This window comes from Pleurodeles waltl, chromosome 4_2 (assembly GCF_031143425.1).
Source record: "Pleurodeles waltl isolate 20211129_DDA chromosome 4_2, aPleWal1.hap1.20221129, whole genome shotgun sequence".
Taxonomy (NCBI): Eukaryota; Metazoa; Chordata; class Amphibia; order Caudata; family Salamandridae; genus Pleurodeles; species Pleurodeles waltl.
The window spans coordinates 276,975,990-277,000,867 of record NC_090443.1 but is presented as its reverse complement, the minus strand read 5'-3'; positions in this window follow the sequence as shown (position 1 = coordinate 277,000,867).

The following is a 24,878-nucleotide window of genomic DNA, read 5'->3' as shown; positions in this document are numbered from 1 at the left end:
CCACTGCAAGCAGCACACCATAACACTAAAATGACGTATCCACATACTAACTCTCACCCTTTCCATCCACAGCTAACCCTGCTACTGCCACCCAGCAGAGGATGCCAGGGTCAGACAGCCCTCCCCAGAATGAAGGTCCCAGTGGATGTCTGGAGGACAACCAATTGCTAGGGCCTTCCGGGGTGTCTGGCCAGTCCACCCCAGGTAACCCCAGCCTAGACACCCCAGACCTACCCTTCCGTGTGGCTACACCTCAGCTAGCCCTTGCTCCCCAAACCTGGGTCTCAGGGACCACTCAATTAGAGGTGTGCCCCACAGTACAGGGACCTTAGTCAAGGGCACCCGCCCCAGACAATGATGGCCCTGGTGCTACTGGGTATGGGCACACTGTTCCAGGGGCACAGGCACAGCGGGGCATGGCTAGTGGGAGGGGATCTGTGGTCCAAGGGAGGGGGCAGCAACAACATTAGACTGGCCAGGAGGCCCTCACCCAAGTTCTGGTGCATACCACCAAACCCAGGACACCATGGCCCAGATCCTCACTACCCTGCAGGAGACTCAGAGGCTTCAGAGGGAGAACCATCAGGAGGCCATGCAGCAGTGGCAGACCCACAAAGCCACCATGGCCTCTATAGCTGGGGTGCTGATGTAACTTACCACCATCCTGCATCAGCAGGCCCCTAACATTAGCCAGATCACATCTGAGCCCCCCACATCAGCTTCAGCCAGTGGAATGGAGGTCCTGCCACAGGACACGCAGGACACCAGCACCCCTTCCCCTGTAGCTGAGGAGCACCCACGCAAGCGAGGATGTCCAACCAGACATCCAGCTTCCACTGATGCCAAGACCACTGCCAAGAAGTGAGCCACTTCTGGACATATCCCCTTGTGTGTTACAGCGACACCCTGTTGACTGTCCACTGTAATAACTCCTTTTTCACATGGCCATCATTCTAGACTTGGGCTCCCCAAAGGAGCGCTAAGTATTCTGGTGATCCCACTCGCCATGACCCCACTCATCATCCCTTGCACTTGTATAATTAAAATAAACACCTTTGAGCACAATTTCTGCCTACGTCTTTATCTACCAAGAGTACAAAATATACAGCCATGACATGTGTAACAGGCAGACCATTGTCCTACCAATGTATGTGACAGTGCCAGAAGGGGGAGCAATCATTTACAAGTTCTGTAATACAGATAACAGCTCCAGATCTAAAGTAATGGGTTCACCCAATACCCACATTGAACACACAACCCTGGTAGCAGCTGTGTAAACGTCAGACATTGCCACTGATTACATAGATGGCTTTTACACATACCTGTATGCCAGTGAAAGTATTGTTGTATCAGCTCTGCTCTGGAATCAGCTGCATCCTCGTCATCCTCCTCCTCATCACTCCCCATGCCCCCTTCATCAGCAACTGGCACAACTGCACCCTTCTCAGCATCCAGTAATGGGATGTGACATCTGAGAGCTAAATTGTATAACATTCAGCATGCTACAATGATCGGGAACAATTTTGCTGGTCTGTACATTAGGGCCCCTCCAGTAAGGTGCAGGCACTGGAATCAGGCTTTCAGCACTCCAAAGGTGTGTTCGATGACCCTTCGTGTCCTACCATGGGCCTCATTGAAACGTTTTTCTGCTGCTGTAGTCGGATGCCTGAGAGGTGTCAGTAGCCATGGCAGGTTGGGATAATCAGAGTCACCTGTGTGCACAGAGGTAATAGGCATATTGAAAACTGTAGGTAAATCTGGAAGGTGGTGTAGAGTGTTCAGAATACAGAGGCACACATATGACACGTTACATACCGATAAGCCAGGCAGATCTCTTTTCAGTGGTACCATCAGGTGTGGGATGCTGCTGTTCCGCAGAATGTAGGCATCATGCACTGAACCTGGGAACCGGGTAGTCACTTCTGTGATGTAGAGTTCTGCAAGACATACCCCCTGAACATTGGTTAAGTAAATGTTTTTATGGTTCCTAAACACCTATTCACTCCTCCTGTGTGGCACCGGAGCAATGTGGGTCCCATCAATAGCCCTGATACACGTGCTACAGCAAAGAATGCTGCTTTCACAGTGGGCAGATCGTCATGTTAGGGGAACCTGATATGGCTGCCTATATGTTTGAGTAAGGCACATAAGACATACTTCAAGACGTGGCTGAACATGGGCAGGGACATTCCGGCAGCCCAGCCACTGTCATTTGGAATGACCCTGGGGCAAGGAAGTAAAGGACTGCCAACACACGTACTGTGGGTGTGATGACATTGAGATGACGAATATCAGGCTGCAGATCTGGCTCCAACAGCCTCACTAGCTGCATAATGGTCTGACGGTTTAGCCGATAGCACTGGATGACGTGTCGCTCTTCAAGGGTGGCAGGAACGACCAGGGGCCTGGAGACAGGAGCATTCTTCACCATCATTCTTCCACTGTACCTGGGAATAGTAGGGAGTAGCAATCATTATGTGCTTAAATGACTGTGTGGACGCAGTGGAGCTGTGCACAGGTCACTGTAAAACATCCAAGACGCACCTCATAAACCCCGTCTATACACATTGTAGAAGTGAAATGGCAGCCGCCTGTCCTGTATGCACAGGACAGATGGAAGTGAGTGTATCTCACCCGTGTAAGACATCATGGCTGTAGGCAGTCGCAACCGCCGTGCAACTCCTCATTGGTTAACATGGTTGCCTATGGGAGACATGAGCCAATTGCGATCACTGCAGGCGGTGACGGTGATGTCCGCGGCGGTCGTGACCGCCATTTCATGTACTCATGTTCACTTGACTCCTGGCACTCGTGCTGAGAAGACCTCCACTGCGTGTGCTGCTGTGTTCTGCCACTGGTAGCCAAGATGCCACATGCTGCAGGGGCTAGGGCGCCAGCCTTCTCACAGGAAGAACTAGAGAAGCTTGTGGAGGGTGTCCTACCCCTGTATGCCCAGTTGTATGGGCCACCAGGGGAGCAGGTGATTCCACTATGATTGTACTGTCTGTGGTGGTACAAATGTGGGTGGGTGCCTTGGGACGAGGATGAATGACTTGTGGAGGGACCTGGCTGAGGGCTGTGAGGACAACTGTAATATTGAAATGTGCGTATGTTCAGGAGATGTTTTGTGTCCAATGCAGTCCCTAGGATGCCATGCTACATGACTGTCACCTTTTCTCTGTGTCATCCATCCATGTGAGCACCCATCAGAAGAAGGGGATTTGGCATGCCATTGCCAAGCAAGTGCGGACCCTGGGGGTCCATACCGGTGGAGCACCCACTGCAGGAAGCGGTGGGAGGTCCTGAGACGCTGGGTGAGGAAGTCCGGAGAGGCCAGCTGGGGATGTCCTCCCAATGAGGGAGGGGTGCCTGTCGGACCCTGACTCTCCTTATATCCCGCATTTTGGCAGTGGCGTACCCTGATGTGGATGGGCACTTGAGGGCAGCACAGCAGAGTTCATATTTGTACTTAGGTTATGTGGTGAGTGATAGGTGCAGCCTGTGCAGTGTGTGAAGGCTGTCGAATGTGTGCTAGATAGCTACTGTCAGACTAGGCTTGGGACACATAGAGGCCGGATGTGCTACATCCATTTGTTAAAATGTCATGCAGGATGTGAGTTGAGGTTAACTTAACTGCTAAGTAGTATTGATGACATGGCAACTGTGTAGTAGATGAGCAGGGTATTTGATGTGGATAGGGTTCCTGCTTCTGGAGTTCACACACATTGTACTCCCAACTATCCAAACAGTGTTGATGGGGCCAGATCCCTATCTGCTGGCATGTGGTGTATGTGTAGTCTGCGACGTCTGAGGTTTCACATCACACAGCTATATGTGCATGGGTTATGTGGCTGTGCAAGTATGCCTCCAAACGCCCGTAGAGTATTTAGTTTGGGTCTTGTGATCGTCAAGAGCCATGACCCAATGGGCTGGTTCAGCCGTGAGTTGAGGGTATGGCTTTCATCCTGTACAGGACTGAATGTGTGTCAGCATGAGTGAAACTCATGTGGATGACTGAGGTGGCATGCATGGACTGTTGTTGGAGTAGCATGTGTGAGTGAAGGCATGGCTTGTAATGACATGGCATTAGAGTATGTTGTAGTGACTTTTGTGTGGCTGTTGTGCTGGCATTGACCAATTACTCCCTGTCTCTCTTTCTCCCACCCTGTCTCTCACTGTACCACCCTCCCTCCCTGTCCTCCTCTGTCTTTGTGTGCATCAGCATCATCTGGCGAAGGAGAAGGGGCACCGGCGAGTGGGGAAGCTGCATCCCACAGGACCCAGGAAGCTGATACCAGCGGAGCTGAGGGGACCAGTGGGACAGAGGGCGAGTGGAGCACCACAGGGGAGACAGGAGCATCTACATCATCATCAGATTCTTCCTCCGATGTCGACTCCCTGGTGGTGGCGGAACCTTCAGGCCCTATGCCTGTACCATCTTTGTCCGCCAAACACCTAACAGCACTGCCCTCCCTGTAGCTCCCCACCCAGTTTCCCCTGCCCACTCACCCAGGAGGGTGGGCACCTCCTTCGCCGCAGGCACCTCTGCCCCTGCCCCAGTCAGCCCTCTGCCCTTAATGAGGAGGCTATTGACCTCCTAAGGTCCATCTCTGTTGGGCAGACAACCATTGTGAATGCCATCCAGGGACTGGCATCCCAGATGCAACAGTCAAATGTGTTCCTGGAAGGCATTCACAGTACCCTGTATGCCCTTCAGAGATCGTTTCAGGCTCTGGCCTCCTTATTTATGGCAGCCAGTGTCACTTCTTCTTCCGTCCCCCCCTCCAACTACCTGTTCCCACTCCCTCATCCCTCTCCCATTTCACATCCAAAGCACACTTTCATTCCACCATGCATCCTCTCCAACAAACCCAGAGCACAAGGACAATCACATGCACCACAAATGCCACCACCGTCATGTACACACCCACCATACAGACGCACACACAACAACATCCACTTCCTACACTGACTCCCCCACCTCCTCCTCCTTCACAGTCACATCGCCAATCACACATGCAGACACCACATCATCAGTCCAAGGTCCAGCCACATGTGCCGTCACTGCCACCGTTACTACAACAGCAGACCCCCATACAAGCACCTCATACACCACATCCGGACGCACCACAACAGTTAACACAACCACATGAAGCACATCCATCCTACCTGCACACACCACCCCAACATTCACTCACACATTCCCCCTGCCATTTCCATGTCTCCTCCACTCCTCCTCCCAGTACACCTATACCCACACACTCATCCACCCAACACACACATATCATACACCCACTCACCAGCACCCAAATCACATCAAGGTACCCACCTGTCAACCATCCCCTCTTCCTCCACTCCCAAAGGCCTTACCCATGACCAACCCGCTGCCACTAAAAAAAGATTCCTCCATGAGTTTTCCCTCTTCCCATCCCATGGTCCAGTCCTTGTTCCCCCAAAATGCACTGCTAGCCTTGCCAGACCCCTGCCTTCGACCTCCCTGCCCTCCTCTGGGCTGAGCCATGCCCCGCAGATAGCAGTCTGCAGTGCTGCCACAACAGGCACACCTCCCCCTCACACCTCCAGCTCTGATAGCACTCAATCTGGGTCTCCTGCTGTCGTGGTCTCCACCGCCGTCCCACCAAATAAGGCAGGAAAGAGGGGCAAGGATAAGGCGTCCCCCCGAAAGCAGAAAAGTAAGAAGGGGAAGCCTAAAAAGAAGAGTAGGGACCCCCCATACAAACCCTGATCACACACCCTCTCCCATCCCAGAGGTGCCTGCGTGGCCCATTGATGCCCCTGCCCTGTGGAGGTCTGCACATTGCAGTCAGGAGCCAAGTTGGGCAGTCCTCATATGCCCAGTGTGCCCAGGACATTTGGACATTCATGCACTGGCCCTTGTGGCATTTTGTAAATAGTTATTTTATTTACGTATTTTAAATTTCATAATATCTTTATATTTATCTACAACGGCACCGTTTGTGCGTGTGTGTGTGTACTAATGTTCTTCCCTCCAGTGTGTGCTAGGCTGGGGTATTTACGTCTGGTATCTATGTCGGCGTCGCTGGTCCTGGATGTCAATGGCCAGCAGGAGCATTGGAAAGACTTGCAATTTGCGTGCCACAGCGCCTACGGACGTGCCTGTGTTCCAAAAGGTCGGTGCTTTCTTTATTGTTATTTGTTTCAGCCATGGTTTTCGCGGCAGTTAGACCACCCCGGAAGTCCTGCCGGTGTGCAAGCTCGTAATACGGTGGGAGGAAACTGTCTGACTGATGGCCTGAAGGGGCCTTCCGCCAGCAACAGCGGTCCGTCCACAATGGCGGTCCAGATGGAAACTTGACTGTGTTCTGTAGGTGCCTTCCCAGTACTCATAATATGGTGGTCTACACCACCAGGCATGCGGCGGTGCGACTCCCATCTCCACCGCAGGTGTCCACTGACCACCAAACTCGTAATGAGGGCCTCAGTCTCTTTTCTGTATAAGAAAGACATTTATGTTCTTGGTTATTGTTGGGGTTTAAATGTCCTTTGCATAGTAATGGACGTGTACCCTTGCCAGAGTATCGAAAATTACTGCTGTCTGGATCCCCAATGCAGACTTTTGTTGTCATGGGCAAACACGGATCATGGGTGTGCACCACAAGTTTGTAGTCTTGTGGAACCAGGCGTGGTGCCCAAAGCGCTACCCTCATAGTGGTGTAAAGCCACTGCTTTTACCAGGAGTTCAGGTGCACGAGTGCAGCGTTGGCAGCATACCATGTAGTGATCAGTAGGAGTGAACAGGTCCTTTTTAATTTGTGCCACTGGAGGGAGTCCCACAGGCTTACTTTTAAAGTTCCGTTCCTCTGTGCTTAACTCATCCTTTGGCCTTCATTAGTTGGATGTGAAGTGCATTGCAATGTAGGATTGGTGAATCTGCATTGCCTATATGTCTCCTTGGGAAGGGTACAATACAGGGATAAAGCAGTACTGTGCAGTGCATGCATGGTGAGTGCATGTACTGAGTGTATGTGTACCTGTGAGAAGTACCTAACATGAGAGATGTAGTGCTGTGCAGCAGGTGCATGTACTGAGTGTATATGTACCTCTGAGAAGTACAATACATGAAGGCTGTAGTGTGGTGCAGCGCACGCGCAAGTTGGATGTATGTGCTGGCTGTGCATGGGCCTGTAAGTTCCCAAACCTAAAAGTATATTGGAGGGTGCCCTTTGTGACAAGGTCTGTGTGCCTTCATATGACACAATACAGAAAGGCACCAGTAGTGAACAATGCGCACAGAGTGAATGTGCCTGCTGAACGTATGTGTGCCCTGGATAGCACAATACATGGAGGTAACAGTGCTGGACAGTGTGTGTGCTGTGTGCATACACTGAGTGCAAGTGTGCCTGTAATGGTACACTATATGGAGGACCCTGAGTACCCTGTTGAAGACATGAGGAGGTACAATAATCCTCACAGTTAGATTTGTGCATTGGTGCATTCCTGTGAGCTGGGTGGGACACACTGGAGAAAGGAGCAAGTGATTTTCGCTATACACTTAAAAAGGGTGCTCTTTGATTCAGGGAGATATCACAAGGAAACGGCTTTTACACATATCAGTAAGAAGATGGAGATTGAAAGGGTGTCATCATGAGTAAGGCTGGGAGCCCGGGATTAACCTTTTGAAGCACATATCACAGTGGGTGACATCCAGGTGTGAACTCTTGTCACTCCCATGGCCTGTGTTGTGGGACTATTAGCTTCAGAGTCTCTCCTGCGTGACAGATGGCCATACAAGAGGATGAAGGAAAGGAGAAGTTTGGACTTCAAAAGAAGCAAATCCCTAGCATAGAACTTCAAATATCCAGACCCTAAATCACACTGTGGTATCTAGATATGGACTAAAAGTGAAGATTGAGAGCCCAAAAATTGTTATCTGGCAGGCAGCCAGATGGACTGTGTGAGAATGGGAAGCTTTACATGACTCTACCTGTGACCAGGACTCGGGACCAAGGCCTGCCAGTCTCCTTCCTGGTTAGGCTTCATCACCCAGGGAAACTAAGACCACCTGCCCTAGAGCCTCGAACACCAGCACCTGCCTGCTTGCCAAGACAAGACCTGTGTGCCCTATTAGGGAGAGAAGCGCATTGGAGAGAGTGAGGTCCAGTGAGGAGTCATGTAGAAGAACTCCTGGTGTGAGGTGTGAGAAGTCAGCTGCTGTACCAATCAGGTCATTGCCTGTATGCAGTTGTAAGGCGGTGACCCCCAAATGTCAGGAGAGGGCCTCCATGAAGAAAGCTGTGAGCTGAGTGCTGAAGTGGGAAGTGAAGCATGCATGGCATCGATGTGACGGCCCTGTGTTTCAGGACGGGCATCCGGGGTACATGCTGCCGTACAGATAGGGCTGAAGCCTCATTTGAAAGTGTTACAGCAGCCCCGTATGCCAGGAGGAGCTGCTGGAATTTAATGTGCTGTGAGAATCGTGCTGCCGTCTGAGTACTGTAAACCTGTGTGATACATAGGTCAAAGGAAACATCAAGGATTACACCTGATCTGCCGCTGTGGACTGAGGAGTACGCTGTGAGTGCATCACTCCATCATTGGCACACAGCTTAGGGTAATAGGAAACAACCCATTTGACCTGTAGGGGAATGCAACACTTAATATGCAGCACGAGAATCAGAGAGCCTCTAATTGCTGTTCGAGCTGGTCGCATAAGCTCAAGGAAAGACTACGCTTGCTGAGTGCTGCCTCGCCTCCTGTGTGCAGACTGACTCACCCAGCAGGACTGGAGCCTTGCGAATGCCCACGGACAGAGCACCCGCGGTGGCACTGCAAGCTTCCTCACTGCTGAACTGGTAAGCTTAGTTACAGGCCTACGGGGCCCAGGAGGGACTGGCTGCTAAGGGCGCTGTGGTGCCAAAGGTGCTTTTGACTATTTGCCCGGAGTTAGGGTGGACTCTTGAGTTAAGGCCGACTATAGAGTATTCCCTGGATTTAGCCACCAGTGAATGGGGAATAACTCCGACCACGTTACGTGGAGTGGGTGGGCCAGGGATTTGACGGTGATACACTAGAACCCTGGCCTCAAAGGGAATTGTGTTATTGCTTATGAATGTCATAATCTTTCATTGAATGAGCAGTTACAAATAAAAAAAAAAAATTTGACTGGCCTTTCATTTATTGATACTGCAGTGTGCTTTTCAAGTTTTGAGTTGTGTTAACTATTCTGTATCTACACTTCCCCCAACCTGCCATCCACCCCCCCACTTTCCCTTCTCCCCACAGTAAGAGCCTTTGACTTCTTGTCCACAGCTATTACTGAGAGTTAAGTGCAGAAGGGGTACTTGGCAAAGTTGCTCAGGATCCAGAGTAAGGTGACAAAAGCGAAAAGAACAGATGATGGATGGGATGCTGAACAAATCAAACATTCAACCCCATTCACAGATCTGGGTTAAATCCATCGTTCTTTTGCTCACCATACCAACCCCTTTTGAGCTCTATTGGCCTTCCTTAGGGAAAGACTTATACATAATATTAAGGAATATGGTGGCTTTGCCATTGGTGTGAATGGCAAAATTTAAGTAGTGGTGTAAACACTGTCCTTCCAGCCTGCAGTGGCAGGCTAGGAGCCATTTTGTACTTTGTCATGCACAGTGTGGCATAAACAATTCTGCAGCCTTGAGTGGACACTCTGCCTTTCATTCCCTGAGTTTCCCCTGGTACCATATACTAGGGACTTATAAGTAAGTCAGTCCTTGCCATTGGGTGAATCCACCCTTCATGCAATTTGTACATGGTCAGAACACTGGCACTGAGGTCTGGTCAGCCCAGTGCGCTGTCGAAGTCAAAAAAGCAGCAACATCAGTCCAGAAATTTGGGAGTGAGAATGCAAAAAAAGGTTTCTTTACACTGCTCCCCCTCCAGACAACAGATGATGAGCAACTAACTCTTATCCTGATAATTCTCATCAGCTAAGTGGAGGAACCTGGAAAGGCAATCTGCATTGGCATGAACAGACCCAGGTCTGTGTTCCATTGTAAAGTCTATACCCTGTAGGGAAATGGACCATCTCAAAAACGTGTGGTTCTCTCCTCTCATCTGCATCCACCATCTGAGAGATCTGTGGTCAGTTTGAACTGTGAAATGAGTCCCAAACAAGTAGGGTTTTAGCTTCTTCAGGCACCAAGCCACAGCAAAGGCTCAATGGCACTCAAGTGCTGCTCTATGTGAAGGGGTCACCTGCTAATAAAGACAAATAGTTGATCTTGACCCTGGGCATTTAGCTCTGACAGAACTGCCCCAATCCAATGTTCTAAAGCACATCAGTTTGTACACCAAACTCTGTACTAAAGTCAGGTGCCCATAGGACAGGTGCTGACTAAGAGCTTCCTTAAGGGTGTTGAAGCCCTTTTCACATGAGTCAGTCCATATGACTTTCCTTGGCTGTTTCTTGGAGATTAACTCTGCTAAAGGTGCCACTATGGCACCATAACCTTTTACAAACCTCATATAGCACTCAGTCTGGTCTAAGAAGGCTCTGATTTTTAGAGAAGTTCCCAGGCCAGAATTGTCTGGCTCTTACGCTGGAGAGATTATGCATGCCTTTCACCTAATTGGTGGCCCAAATACACTACAGACCGTTGCCCTGTCTGGCACTTACTTGCTTTGATAGTCAGCCCTGCCTGTTGAAAGGCCTGAAGCACTTACTTGTGGTGGGCCGGGTGATCCTCCCAGGTGAAACTAATATATTTATACCATCCAGATATGCTGCTCTGAAGCTTTCCAGGCCTGAATGTGCTTTATTCACGAACCTCTGAAAGGTGGCACGTGTATTTGTCAACTCCAAGAGCATCACCTTAAACTGAATATGGCCTTCTGGGGTTGAAAAGACAGCTAGCCTTGACTTGGTCTGCCAATCTGTACATTTTATTTTTGACAAGTAAACTGTCACCTGTGTCCACTTCATGGGTACACCAGGGTATCAAAACCTGAGGTGAAGGACAACAGTCCAGGAAACTGTCCAAGCAAGCTTTAACAGTTCTATCTATGTTGCTGGCTTATCAAGGTGGGAGAGAGAACTTCTCCATCCACTAAACATTCTTTGAGCTTGGTTGACATCAGGGCTTGGAGAGGTTCACTCTCTTCCTTTTCTCCACCACATGTCACTATGAGCATTGTGATATCTGTTCTATCATGCTGTAACCTGAGCCTGTTAATGTATCACCCTATAAGGGTTCCCTGAATACCTATGTCTACCAAGTATGTGACTTCCCCTTCTTTTCCTAGATGGGGTAAGGCCCAATCCATTTGTGTTGGAAGCCTCTGGGTGCCATAGCCTCTAACATCCACACCAATTGTCCAGGTTGGTACTCCACCATAGCAGACTTTTGGTCACACCAGTGCTTGACAAGGTCTTGGCTGGCCTCCAAGTTTCTGTTTGCCTTTTTTCATGTATTTTGCCATCCTAGAGCGGAGGCCTAATACATAATCTAGGATTTCCTGTTTGGGCTTTTTGAGAGGTCTCTCCCAACCTTCCCTGACCAAACTTAGATAACCCTGATAGGGTTCCAAAGAGTAGCGCAAAAGGAATGAAATCTACTCCCTTCTGAGGAACCTCCTTGTAGGCAAACAGCAGGCATGGAAGAAGAACATCCCATCTTTTCCTGAGTTTCTCAGGTAAACCCATAATCATGCCCTTCATAGCCTTGCTAAACCTTTCAACAAGGCCATTTCCTTTGGGGGTGTTAAGTTGTGGTGAACTTATAAGTCAACCCACACTCATCCCACATTGCTTTCAGATAGGCATACATGATGTTTGTGCCTCTATTTGAAATGGCCTCCTCTGGAAAAGCAACTCTGGTAAAAAAAAGTACAAGCAAGACTCTTAATACTGTAGGGACAGTAACCTTTCTAAGGGGAATTGTTATAGAATATCTGGTGTAATGGGTCACAACCGCAAGGGTAAACCGCATGCCCAGAGGCAGTAGGTGAGTCTAAGGGACCAACAATAGCAGTCTCCACCCCCTCAAAGGGAGTCCCCAGCACAGGAAGTGGTATCAGGTGAGTCTTTAGCTTGGCACCTGTCTTGCCACCAGCTCGACAGGTGACAGGAACGACAAACTCCTTCACCTTTGTTAATATTGGAGTCATTAATGTCGATGCCCACAACAATACATTTATATTCAGGAACAAAGTCACATCACTATTATTAGATTCCCCTGTTGTAAACTCTCTGTCAACCCTGGCACGTGGGTACGTGGTCAGGCAGGTTCTGAGTCCCAGGCCTGAAGGTACTGACTGACAGGTTACCGGTGGGCTAACACTTAGCTAGCAGACAAATGCACAACAGGAAACTTAGATGAAATCCAACAGATAGGTGCAGCGACTCCACAATGGTCCCGGGAGATTGGCCCCAATAAAACACACATGGCTAGAGGGGTGCGTACATTCCCCAGAACACTGCAAAGTTAGATGCCACATGTAGTTAGAAACACTTAGCCAATCAGAACACAGCACACACAGCACACGCAGAAACCAAGCGCCCCTCAGGCCGGACTTCAGGATACGTACTTGCTGGCCCACATTGTGTTAATGCAAGGCTGAGGCCCAGGCCCAACTGCATTAGTTATCTGAAACTTTATTTATGACGCCTTGACAACTGTTCACATTCTTAACCAAGAAAATAATGTTTTTTATTATTTTATGGTACTCAGAGAAATGTATAAAAACCTACTTCAAACTGGTGTACATGGAGAGATAGACCTCAGACCCCAATTCTGTAACTGTTCTCCCAGCCGTAATGTTTAATTAAACAAACCGTTGCTGATTAGCCAGGCACCTCTTGTCTTATTTTTTAAGGTAAATCCACACTCAAGCAATACCTTATCAGACATTTGAGGCCAATAAAAATGTCTGAACAACCTGTCCCAAATTTTGGTCTGTCCCAAATGTCCAGCTAAGGGGATGACATGGGCCAGATTAAGAAAGAATTCTCTGTACTCTTTGGGGACCACCACTTTCTTGGTTGTCCTTGGTTTGAGGTCCCTTGACTCACTGCACAAGATTCCGTCCTCCCAGTATACCTTAGGGGTACCACTAACATCTCTTTCCTCCTGTTTGACTGCTAACTGTCTCAGGCCCTCAAAAGTGGGACACAACTTCTATTCCTCATCAAGTCCTTTCTGAAGGAACCACCTGTTCCTTGAAGTTCTGCCAAGTCAAACAAGCCTCTCAAGGCAGCCCCCTCCTCTTCAGCAACTAGGCCCTCACCCTGAGAGTTAGGCACTTTCTGGCTCTATGGACTCTTAGTGGAAGCCTTGCCAGGTTTCCTGCCCTTCCTCTTTATACTAGGAATAGGGTACACTGTTTCAGGATCCACATTCCCTTGTCTTAACCTCAAGGCCTTCTGTGTTCTAGAAGAGACACAAACCCGCTCAGGGAGACAGAGCATTGCTGCATGAGTTCTTCTCTCCACCTCTGCACCTACCGAAATCTCAAGGTCATTGTCCAAAAGACACTCCACTGGGATGGCAAGGGACACAGCTATTTTCTTAGGGTTAGTAACTTCTCCCCACTCAAAGTCTAACACAGCTATTTTGTGTGTACCACCTGAGCACCTTTTGGATACCCTAGTGCGTACCCACTCATCAGCTATCTTCCCCAGCACTCTAGGGCTAGATAACATGGAATATGCCAGATGCTGGTGTAACTTCTCTGATGAACACTTGGTACGTATGTGCCCTTAACCATTAATTTGTATAAGCCCTCTTGGGTATTAGCCTTGATCCAGCTATCCAGTGACATCAAAGAGGCATATACAAAATCAACCCATGTCTGTGTTGCTCCTTTTTGTGTGCTCTTAAACTTTTGTCTGTACTCTTCTAGGGTGAGACCCTTCATGTGAATGTAAGACTCTGACACTTCATCCTCAAGTGTCAGTAACCTATCTCTCCCTACAGTTAGATTGAGTTCCCACAGTAAGGACGCCCAGTTTTGTGCACTCAGCCATGTTATCCTAGGAGCTCTCTCATAGGATGCCAGCCACTTATCAATGTCATTCCTCTCTACATATTTAGACACAATGCCCTTGGGCAGCCTGGGATCATAGGCACCATCTGGAGTAACCTCTCCCCCTTTATTGCTGCCACCATGTCCTTGGGGTTTGATTTCCAGCTCTCTTCCAGGGCCAGTTTCTTCTCCTGGATCTCCAAGAGGCTGAGTTGGGCCTCTAGGTTCCTTAGTCTCCTCACTACTGTGGACCTCCTTTCACTCCAGACACAGAGTTGTTTCTTGATAGAACTGAGGGGTCCACCTCTGGGTCAGAATGGATAATGCCTTCTTCGTCTTCCCCACTCTCAAGGGTGAATACTTCCTCTAATTGAGCTTGGTCCCTTCTGGCTTTATCCAAGGCTCTAAGATCTTTCTCCATCTTATTGTTCTTGATAGAAAGTCCTGGGAAAAAATTCTCTCCTTGCACTGTGCTCTCAGCTCATTGATCCTTAATGTGGGCAAGGTGGCCATGTCGACTCCCTCGTACTCCATCTTTTAAGACCTTTAGCAAGAACGTTTTGCAAACTGTGTAAGTTTTTGTTTTGAGAAGCAAGAGCCTTGTAACAGAACATGCCAGTCTGAGAAAAATGTTTTTTCAATGTCGACTTATTAATCTTCATTCAGTGGTCACTGACTTATTAATTGTACAGTACAGCTAAACACAAGTTCTGGATCCCACAGCTAGGCATCAATGCAAGGATTGAAGTGTACTGTATGATATGGTGTTGTGGTGTTACCATGCAGTACACTCACAAATACCGTCTTGGGTTTAGTCAAGCTCGTTTGCTTGACTTGAAGCTCAAACCTGGGTAACTGTGACTGCTAGCAGTAAGTCTTAGCAAAGGAACTACGTGCAAAGCATTTAACAGCACCAATCAACAAAATAAGAAAATCACAACACATGGAAGACAGAAGACATAAATTTATAAAAATAGATTATATTTTATGAATTTTTAGAGACATTGATGGGCAAAATACACCAGAGAATTCTGGAGATAAAGATTTTAGAAACTATTATCACTTTTGAATGCAACTGCAAATAAGCATTGGTCAACAAAAAATGTGGAAATGTTTGAAAAGTTTAAATCAGTTATTTTAGCTACTCTGGCTCGGGTTGTGTGACCAATTCCAGCAGGACAGAGGTCTAGATGGCCAGAGTGAACACTTTGGGGTGTTACCTTGCCACCAGATCGTTCTCATGACAAGTTCTCAAGGCAAGATCCAAACTTTACAGGACAGTTCCCATAGACATCAATGGAGTGGTCCTGATGGTGAGGGATGTATGTAAAGGTGCTCAAATGATGCTATGGTCGGGGTGCAGTCACCAGGGGTGTCTTTGTGGGTGCTCCTCAGTCCATTGGTGAAGTGGGGAGAACTTGACCACAGAGATACTCTATATTGCAGTAGCATGCCAGCTGATGCTGGGCTACTGGTCAGTCTGCACCAGTGTTGGGGTGAAATCTTTAGGTACGGCTAATTTCCCTTGAGTGTGACAAATCCAGACTTAGATAGCACTACCGGGTCTGCGAGTCTCTGATGCAACTTTTGGCTATCTCAGATTTGTCGTTTTTGGTTCCCAACAACTGGTAGCAACAAAACGTCTGCAGTGGCTACCAACCTGTTGGTTTGGGCTACTTCAGCTCTTGTGTCCCTGGAGCTGGTTCCAGGAGATCAGCCGACTGATCCTTGGAGCCACTGCTGTAGGATGAGTCTGAGAATCAACTTTTCTCCAAGGCTCAGACCTGCCACTGCAATGTCTGTGTGTGCAGTTTTAAACTGATAATTCGACCTAGCAAGTATACCCACTTGCCAGGCCGAAGCCTTCTCTTTTTGTACTTGTAAGGCACCCCTAAGGTAGGCCCTAGGTAGCCCCATGGGCAACGTGCAGTTTATGTTAAAGGTAGGACAAGTACTGATATGTTTTTCATGTCCTGACAGTGAAATACTGCCAAATTCAGTTTTCACTGTTACAAGGCCTATCTCTCTCATACGGTAACATGGGGACTGCCTTTAAATATCTTTTAAGTGCAGTTTCCCTCTGGGGGCAGATAGAGATGGGAGTTTGGGGTCTCTGAACTCAAACTTTAAAAATACATCTTTTGGTAAAGTTGGTTTTTAGATTGTCAGTTTAAAAATTCCACTTTGAGAAAATGGGCATTTTCTGGCGTAAACCATCCTGTGACTTTGTCTGCTTGTGTATTCCCTGTCTGGGGCTGTTTGTGATCCCCCACTAGACAGTGACATAAAGGGAGCTGAGGTGTAGCCTGCATATCCTGATGGGTAATCTGGGCTACAGTGGAGGGAGGAGCTGACACTTAAACCTGAATGGGCTGTGCCTGCCCTCACACAGTGCAGTCTCCACCCCCCTGGTGTGTGCCTGGAGCCAGACCTGTGCAAGTCAGGTTCTTGTAAACAACAGAGACTTTGCTTTGAAGTTTTCCAACTTCAAAGGCAGAAAGGGGAATAAGTAGTGGACCCAACACCCCAGATTTTTAGAACACTTCTCGATCAAGAGGAACTTTTGGCAAGAAGAAGAGCTGAAGGGCTGGAGAAGGAGTACTGCCCCTTTGCTGTGTGTGCTTTGCTGGGTTGGCCTGCAGTTGTTGCTGCTTCTGCCTTAGATGGGGGCAAAGACTGGACTTGGCTGTGTATCCGGCTTGTGAAGTTTCTCCAAGGGCTTGGACTGAGCTTGCTCCCTGTTCTGAAGTCTCAGAGCCATCAAAGACTTCCTCTGCTGGTATCTGGACTCTCTTGCTGAGGCTCCTACCCTGTGACACTCGACTTCCCGCACCATGCTGTGACCGCCGGATTTCGACCCTGCCAGAAGTGCGCTGATCCAGCACTTTTCACCAACGCCGCCTTACCTCCAGAGCTCTGCAGCAAGGACCCAATGCCTCGCACCAATGCCTCCACTCCTTCGCTCTGCAGCACCAGAACCGACGTCGCACTGGATTCAGCAATGCCTCGATCTCTGTGCACTGGCTTGGTTCCTCCTTTTCACAAGGTACTGTACCTGGTGGTCCGTGTGACTCCGTGACCGGCCCCATTAGCATCTGATTGTTGGGAACAACTCCGTCATGACGCCGTGATAACACCAATTCAAAGCAGCTGTGTTTCTAAGCGCTATATCTAAGCTTAACATTTAAAAATATATAACTTTGCTTGTGTATGTTGTTTTTTTGTCATTTTGATCTTGTTTTACTCAGATAAATATTGGCTATTTTTCTAAACTGGTGTTGAGTACTTTTGTGGTGTTCTACCTGTATTACTGTGTGTGTTGGTACAAATGCTTTACACATTGCCTTTGAGATAAGCCTGTCTGCATGTACCAAACTAACAAGATGGTGAGCAGGGGTTCTCTTAAGTGAGTATCTCCCTTGCCGTGACTAGAGTGAGGGTCCCTGCTTGGACAGAGTGCATACTGTCAACCAACCAGAGACCCCATTTCTAACACTGGGACACTAGAGGGGTAAGCCAATAGTCATCTAGTAAATTTGTTCTTAGCAGTTTGTAATGATGAAGCGTCCACATACCCCCATATGTCACTGCCACTGCCATAAGACTGTGCTGCAGCACAATTGAGCCTATATGTACAAAAGGATTTAGCATTTCTAAACGGTCCAAATCTCTATTTCAGACTGTTAAGATATGCTAAACTGCCTTTTGGTGCCCAGAGAAATTGCATTTTGCGATTCGCAAAATAGAAAATTGCAATTGGGGATTTCCTATTTGCGATTTCCTAACCACATGTACATATCATTTCCTAATTGCAACTAGTCACCAAATGGGCATTTAGGAAATGCAATCACCATTGAATTGAATCAGGTGGTAACCAGGTGTAAACTATAAAAGGTCACCCAAAATGCATCCAGCTCTTTCACATTGGCAGCTTTGTACATTCTGGCAAGGAGGATGAGGATTTTGGCAGAGAGGGAGAGAAGGAGGAGGAGACAGGAGAGGATATTTAGAGGGAGGGTCACCCTGTTTGAACTGACTGAGGAGGATATTATTTAGAGGTATTGACTAAGCAGTCAGGTTATGCTTGATGTGACTGCTGAGTAACAAGCTCAGCCACATGCCCCAACACTCGGAAGCCACACAATTTCACCACATAAATTGTGTTGCCTACACCTCTTAGCCTCTGGCAGTTATTGGGGGTCATAGCAGTGGCAGGGGGGTGTCACAAAGTGCCCTGTCCAGGTTCTTTCACATGGTGAGCAAATTCAACTATTGTATATAATTTCCCAATACCCTCAATGCTTGCAACAACAAAACTTATGTTCTATATGGTAGTTCGGTTCCCCAGTATTATAGGGTGTGTTGATGGCACACTTATTGCCAAATGTCCCCCCTCAGCTAATTAATTAATTCATGAAAACAGGAAAAGCACACACTCACTTAGGCCCATATTTATACTTTTTGACGCAAACCTGTGCTAGTGAAGGTTTGCATCAAAATGTTTAACACCGGCTACCTCCATTCCAACGTGCCAGCCGAGCGTCATATTTAATGAATGACGGTAGCCAGCGCTGCGGCCTGGTTAGCGTCAAAATAATTTACGTTAACCGGGCAGCGGAGGCGTAGGGAAGACTGGGGTTGTGCATCAAAGAATGGTGCAAGTCAGGTTAGAGTAAAAAATATTGACACTAACCTGACTAGCGTAATTTTTTGATGCACAACCCCCATGGAAATGACTCCTGTCTTAGCAAAGACAGGAGTCATGCCCCCCTGCATTGGGCACAGTGGCATGTAGGGGGGCCCAAGTTAGGCCCCCCTATGCCACTTAATAAAACAGATTTTTTTTTACTTACCTCTACTTACCTGTACTTACCGGAGATGGGTCCCCCCATCCATGGGTGTCCTCCAGGGGTGGGCGAGGGTGGCAGGGGGTGGCAGAGACCATGGAAATGAGCCCACAGGTCCTTTAATGCCTGCCCTGACCCAGGTGTTAAGAAATGACTCTAAACATGCTTAGAGCCAATTTTAAGGCCCTCCTCCTCCCGTGCGTCATTTTTTAACAGCAGTATAAATAAGGGGCAAATGTCTTTGAGTCATTTTTTGCCCGGGAACGCCTATCTTTCATCTCATTGATGCAAGGCAGGTTTCCACAGTAACAAAATGACTCTAACTCCATAAATTTGGCGCTAGACTGGTCTAGCGCCAAAGTATAAATATGGAGCTAGGTTTGCGCTGGATATGCGTCAAAAGAAATTACGCAAATCCGGCGCAAGCAGAGTATAAATATGGGCCTTAATGTGCAGGTAGGGTGTGATGCTTCCTGTATCATAATATACCTTTTGGCCAGATTCCCAGGCAGCACACACAATTCATTCATGTTCCGCTACAGTGGAATACATACCCGACTAGCACAGGGTGAATTTGGTGATGGCTCCCTACTGAGTAAGAGAATTGCCGACACAATGCATACATTGGGCAGGACTCTGTGTGTCATATGACCTAATGGTGTACCTTTTTATGCCCTCAAGGTGCCCTTGCATATGCCTTATGTCCCTGAAGGCTCACACCATACCTAAATCCAAGCACAAGAAGCAAAACACACTAGAACAGGGCACACAGGACAGCACTCTCCATCATTGAGAGGGCCTTTGGGATCCTGAAGTCCCGCTTCCACTGCCTACACAAGACCGGTGGGGCACTACTATACAGACACTATACATGCTGCAAGATACTTTCCACTTGTGCTATACTGCACAATATTGCAATGAGGAAAGGTCTGTATGACATCCCCATAGAGAAGGAATCTAACTCTGATGACAACTTACCCCAACTACAACTGCAGCAGGAGGGTACATGTGCAGCTGATGGATGTGCACAATGGACAGAGATAACAAACAACTGTTTCTGAGGTAAGATATTACATAACAACATATAAATGAAACATCACACATGAGGTAGTTCTTCGTACACAACTGAGTGACCACCTTTTATTCAGGTGGCTACCACATCATAGCAAGAAAGAATCAACTGCATCATCGTGGATGAAACATTGTAAACAAAAGATGTACAAAGAAAATAAGGTGCTGGATGGACAAAGGCAACACATCTCACTAAGTTACTTGGGAGTCACTTCTTGCATCGCCTTGGTTAAGTGCTTTCTCTGCAGCACTGGCTCATGGGACTGACCACTAGTCAGTTTCAGAGGAATTGCGGCATGAACACCTGGTTGAGAATAGCTCCTGGACAGAAAAGCCACTTAGGCTGAGCCTTCAAGTGGTGTGGGGATGTTGGGGATGCACAGGTTTTAGTACTGGATATTTTCCAAAGCAGTTGTGACCTGCACCAGCCGACACGCAACATCCTGGCAGCAGTGTGCCATGTCCATCTGTATGTTTACTGACCGCCTTGGCAGACTCGATTTTGCAGCTGCCAGCCAGTTGATTGACCTGGTGAAGGTGTCAAAGCAGGCCAGGTACTGCCTGTACTGCTTACGCTGCACACGGAGCCCCTGCTCTATCACTGGTAGCCAGTGCTCCTTCCCCTTTTCCATGATTTGCATGGGCTTTACCATGTGTAGCAGCTGCCTACTGTTGGTGCCTTTTTTTTTATTTGCAGGTGATGTGTGCTGAGTATGGACCTTCTCCAGGCCACCATACATTGGGTGGTGTATTGGACATGTTGGACACTGTCTCTGTGTGCCTTTGCAGTGTCCTGGGCTCTGCTGTTGTGGGGTCCCTGCCATGTGAATGTCCGCCATCACTGTCCCCAAAATCGGGCAATGTGGAGATGGTCGCTCTTCTTCCAGTTGGTATATGTGCAATAGGCTGAGAGGATTTCCTACCACCAAGTGTTCCCCTTGGTCTCCCGATAAAAATGATACCTCACTTGTGGGTGTGTGGGCCTGTGTCAGAGAAGGGCCAAAAACATGTAGAGATTGAGGGGGCACCAAAGTGTGTTTATAAGCACAGATTTTTAAAAACATTTTTAAGCTGTCTCTGCTTTGGGCACCCACACAAGTGAGGTATAATTTTTATTGGAAGGGCTAGGTAAACACTGGGTGGTAGGAGATCTGTGTGAGCATGGTGTTACCACCAAAAATTTGAGGGAAATGTGATTTTGTAGCTAAACTTGAGGTTTGCGGGGTATTCTGGGTAAGAAAACATTGGGGGATCCATGCAAAACATACCTCACGGGACTCCACCAGTTGTCTAGTTTTCAGAAATGTCTTGGTTTGGTACATTTCCCTATATGGCCACCGAGTCCACAACCAAAAACACAGGTACCCCCCTTGCAAAAACAGGTTGTTTTGTGATAGATAGGGCACCAACTACTTTTTTGGTTCCTTTGCCTATGGGGCTGATTCCTGGCATGCATATGAACCTATCCCTGGTGCCTAGTGGGCTTTCTGCCCCTCCTGGCAGTGCATATTGGGTGTAATAATGACCATGGTGCCACCCAGGGGAGCAGAAAGACTGTGCCCATATTTTTTAGGGAGGCATCGGCATGCCCATTCTATGTAGCCCGACCCCTATACACAAAGAAGAAAATAGTCCATGGTGCCTAGCGAGCTTTGGGGCTGCTGTCCATATTTTTCCCCCAGGGGAGCAGAAAGACTGTGCCCATTTTTGGGGGACAGTGGGGTTTTAGCATGCTGTGCCTGCTGCTCGTCAATTCAGTGAAAACTAACAATAGCCTTGGGAGCTGGGAAAGCTCTTTCCCAGCTCCCTAAGCTGTTTTTAGAAAGATAAAATCGTTCTGCTGTAAACAGCAGAGGGATTTGATGATTGTATGCAGAGGTTGTAACATTTAAGTCCTCTGTCCATGACTCCTGGTGCTCATGATGGAACTGTTCGATCATGAGAACTGAAGGGGTTAATGTTTTGCCACAAAATGGTTGTGACTCTGCTGCATGTGTTTGTGACAAGTTTGTGTTGTACACGTTTGGTGTGATCATCAACACTCAGTACTGCATGCTAATGATGTACACTACCACTCCTATGATTCATTGCCTGAGTTTGCCAAGCACCTAGCGTCCTCTCCCTCTTCAGCAGTCATGGTGTTGTTTGCAGATCATTAGTAATACTGGCAGCAGTCATGCAGGGGCACTCCTTGCTTCCAGAAGGTGTCTTAGGCCTCTGACTGGTGACCACATCCTGTAATTATCCTCCACCTGGGCTCTGACATCATCATCCTGCTTCCAGAAGCATTTGGGCCTCCATTTCCAAAGTGTGCTTTCCTATCAGAAAATTGCAATTTTGTGATTTTCTAAATTGCGATTTCCTAATAGCGAATGTGAATCTGTAGGAATCACTATAAGGGAATTGCAGGGTACGTACATCCCAATTTGTGATTCCTAAATACCGATTTCTGCTGCTTCCCTATCACAAATTAAGAATTTCGTACATATTGGCCTTAGTGTTAAAAATCTATAACGCTTGAGTCAGTTTATTCCCCAAATTTGAGGGAAAATGAAAAATTAAGCACACAGACCTTGGATAGAATTGTTTTTTTCTGAAGTTAAAAGCGAAGACCAGGAACCTCTGTCATCGAACTGCACCTCCTAATAAGTAAGGTTCATAACACTGGTGATTCCAAACTCTGGGCCTGATGTCCTTTGGTCTTCGTGGCTCTTGGACCAATTTATTATGCTATGAGACTTTCTAACGTTGGTCTAAGGTCAAGCGATGATATAAAACTCAAGGAGGAATCCAGTAAGAATTTAGAAACCAAAGCAGTTCTAGTTAACAAAATCGCTTCCTCTCCACACATGAGATTAGGATTCAGCTATTTACCATACGAGACAGATCATGGCCTACATTGATTAAATGAGCCTTCAAATGGTTAATGTGCAAAGTAAAAAGAAAAGGAGCCATAATGCACTATTGCCCCACCATTAGTTTCAGCTCAAATTCATCTTTACACGCCCTGTCTACATTATATCTTACTGAGGTGCTCAAATTCATATGTATGTCCACTTCGAAATGAACTATATTCACGTAAATCATCAAGTGCCAAAACGTACTCCTGTTTACCCCATCAAATATGGACGAAAGATCCATGAAAACAGGAGTAGACTATCTCTCTTGGCCACTGTTTACATATTTACAAGTAAATACACACTTAAACATTGCTCATTAGTGCCTTTTCTAATTCTAAATCTATAAACTAAGCCCGAAATAAAGTGATTATTTTCTGCCAGAGCTATTAGTCTAGATAAAATCATTCATCCTAACACTTTGACTGTTGAGTCTATAAGTGAACTTGGCCTATAGCAGCTAGGATCGTTTTTGTCACCTATCTTGAAAACAAAAATTATTATCGAATGTGACCATGATGTGGGAATTAATTCGCGAACAGCGGTATTTAGAGTCTGAAAGAGAAATATTAATTTCTGACGACTTTGTTGTAAGTCAGCCAGATAATGGTTTCAGTGACCTCCTCTAACAGGAAAACAATACCAGAAGAGCCATGTGAGACTGCACCTATACACTGTCACAACTTATTCTGCATTCATCTGTTTACAATATTCAACCCATTTATTTGCTGCAATGTGAGGGCACACAACGCTCCCTTCATCTTTAGAATAGATTGCTACGTTCACTATCAACCAGAACAAGAAACTTTGCTCGAGTACTATCTTGTACTAAGGTGTTCCCAAGCTTCCTTCCTTGGGCGATTATTCCTCTCTTTTAAGACTACTTTGTAGCTTTGGCTACAAGAAGCAAAGACTTGTCCGTCCCTGGGTTTTGCTTGCAGGGCCTGAATTACGTCACATCCTGCCGCAGAACAATTCTTAACAAACCCTATATCGATGAGCTTCAAACCCCTTATGTTGACATATTAGATTTGCATTACTAACGTCACGAATATTCTCTGAGAGACAGACCTCAAATCTTTATCATAGCTGGCAATATGGTCAGATAAGCAAGCCACCAGGGTCACCTTTGGCCCCTTTTCCCCGCCGCTCATAAACAAATGGGGCTCATTTGCCACAACTTACCAGGAGGCATGTTTTTATATCTCTTTCCCTAGCCCAACTCAGGGACAGGTAATAGTGTTTTGGTTGCTATATTCATGCAGAATAACATTATAAGCTAAAATAAGTGAAATGAGAGAAGCTGACACAGAGGTAAAATCAATAGTTGCTGATGCCCCTCTTCCAGAAAAAAGCTCTATATGAGTACAAAAACGACCTCATTCATTCCAACACAATTACAAATTAGAATAAGATAATTTATTTAAAATGTATTCTGCAGAGTGTGTTCGAAATGCAGGAAATTCCACTTCCCAACACTCTTCCATCTAGCAATTATCTATGCACACATTTAAAATCACCTATAAGAATAAAAGTAGTAAAAACTTTAGACTTCTTTCTGAAATGCTCCCAAACATCTTGAAGGCTACAAGCTAATCATAGCTCTTTAGCATGGCATTGGGATTATAAAAATTCAACAACAATACAAGGGTTGATTTAGAAAAAGATAACAGGACTGTTAACAGATAGGGAGACCCAGTAGAATGTAATCTATTTTACAATTTAAACGATGGGCGATTAGATCACACTTATGCCTACCTAAATTAGTAGGAACAGCAGGTGAAAAAAAGGTCAATATATCCACAAATAAAGAATTAGAAGTGGCCCAAATTTCTTGAAGGCAGACAAAGGTAAAACATTTAATACACTTGTTAACCCAAATGACTTAATTAAAAAAAAATTAATGAATGTTTATGTGTTCTAATAATAAATTTAGTAGAAAATGATTAACGTAGAAAAATAATGTGCACGTTTGAAATTGTGACTTCCGAGAATGGCCACCATAATTCACGAAATGTACTTAATGAGTGATTAGCATGGATGAAATATGGAAAATGAATTAAAATTATGTAGTAAT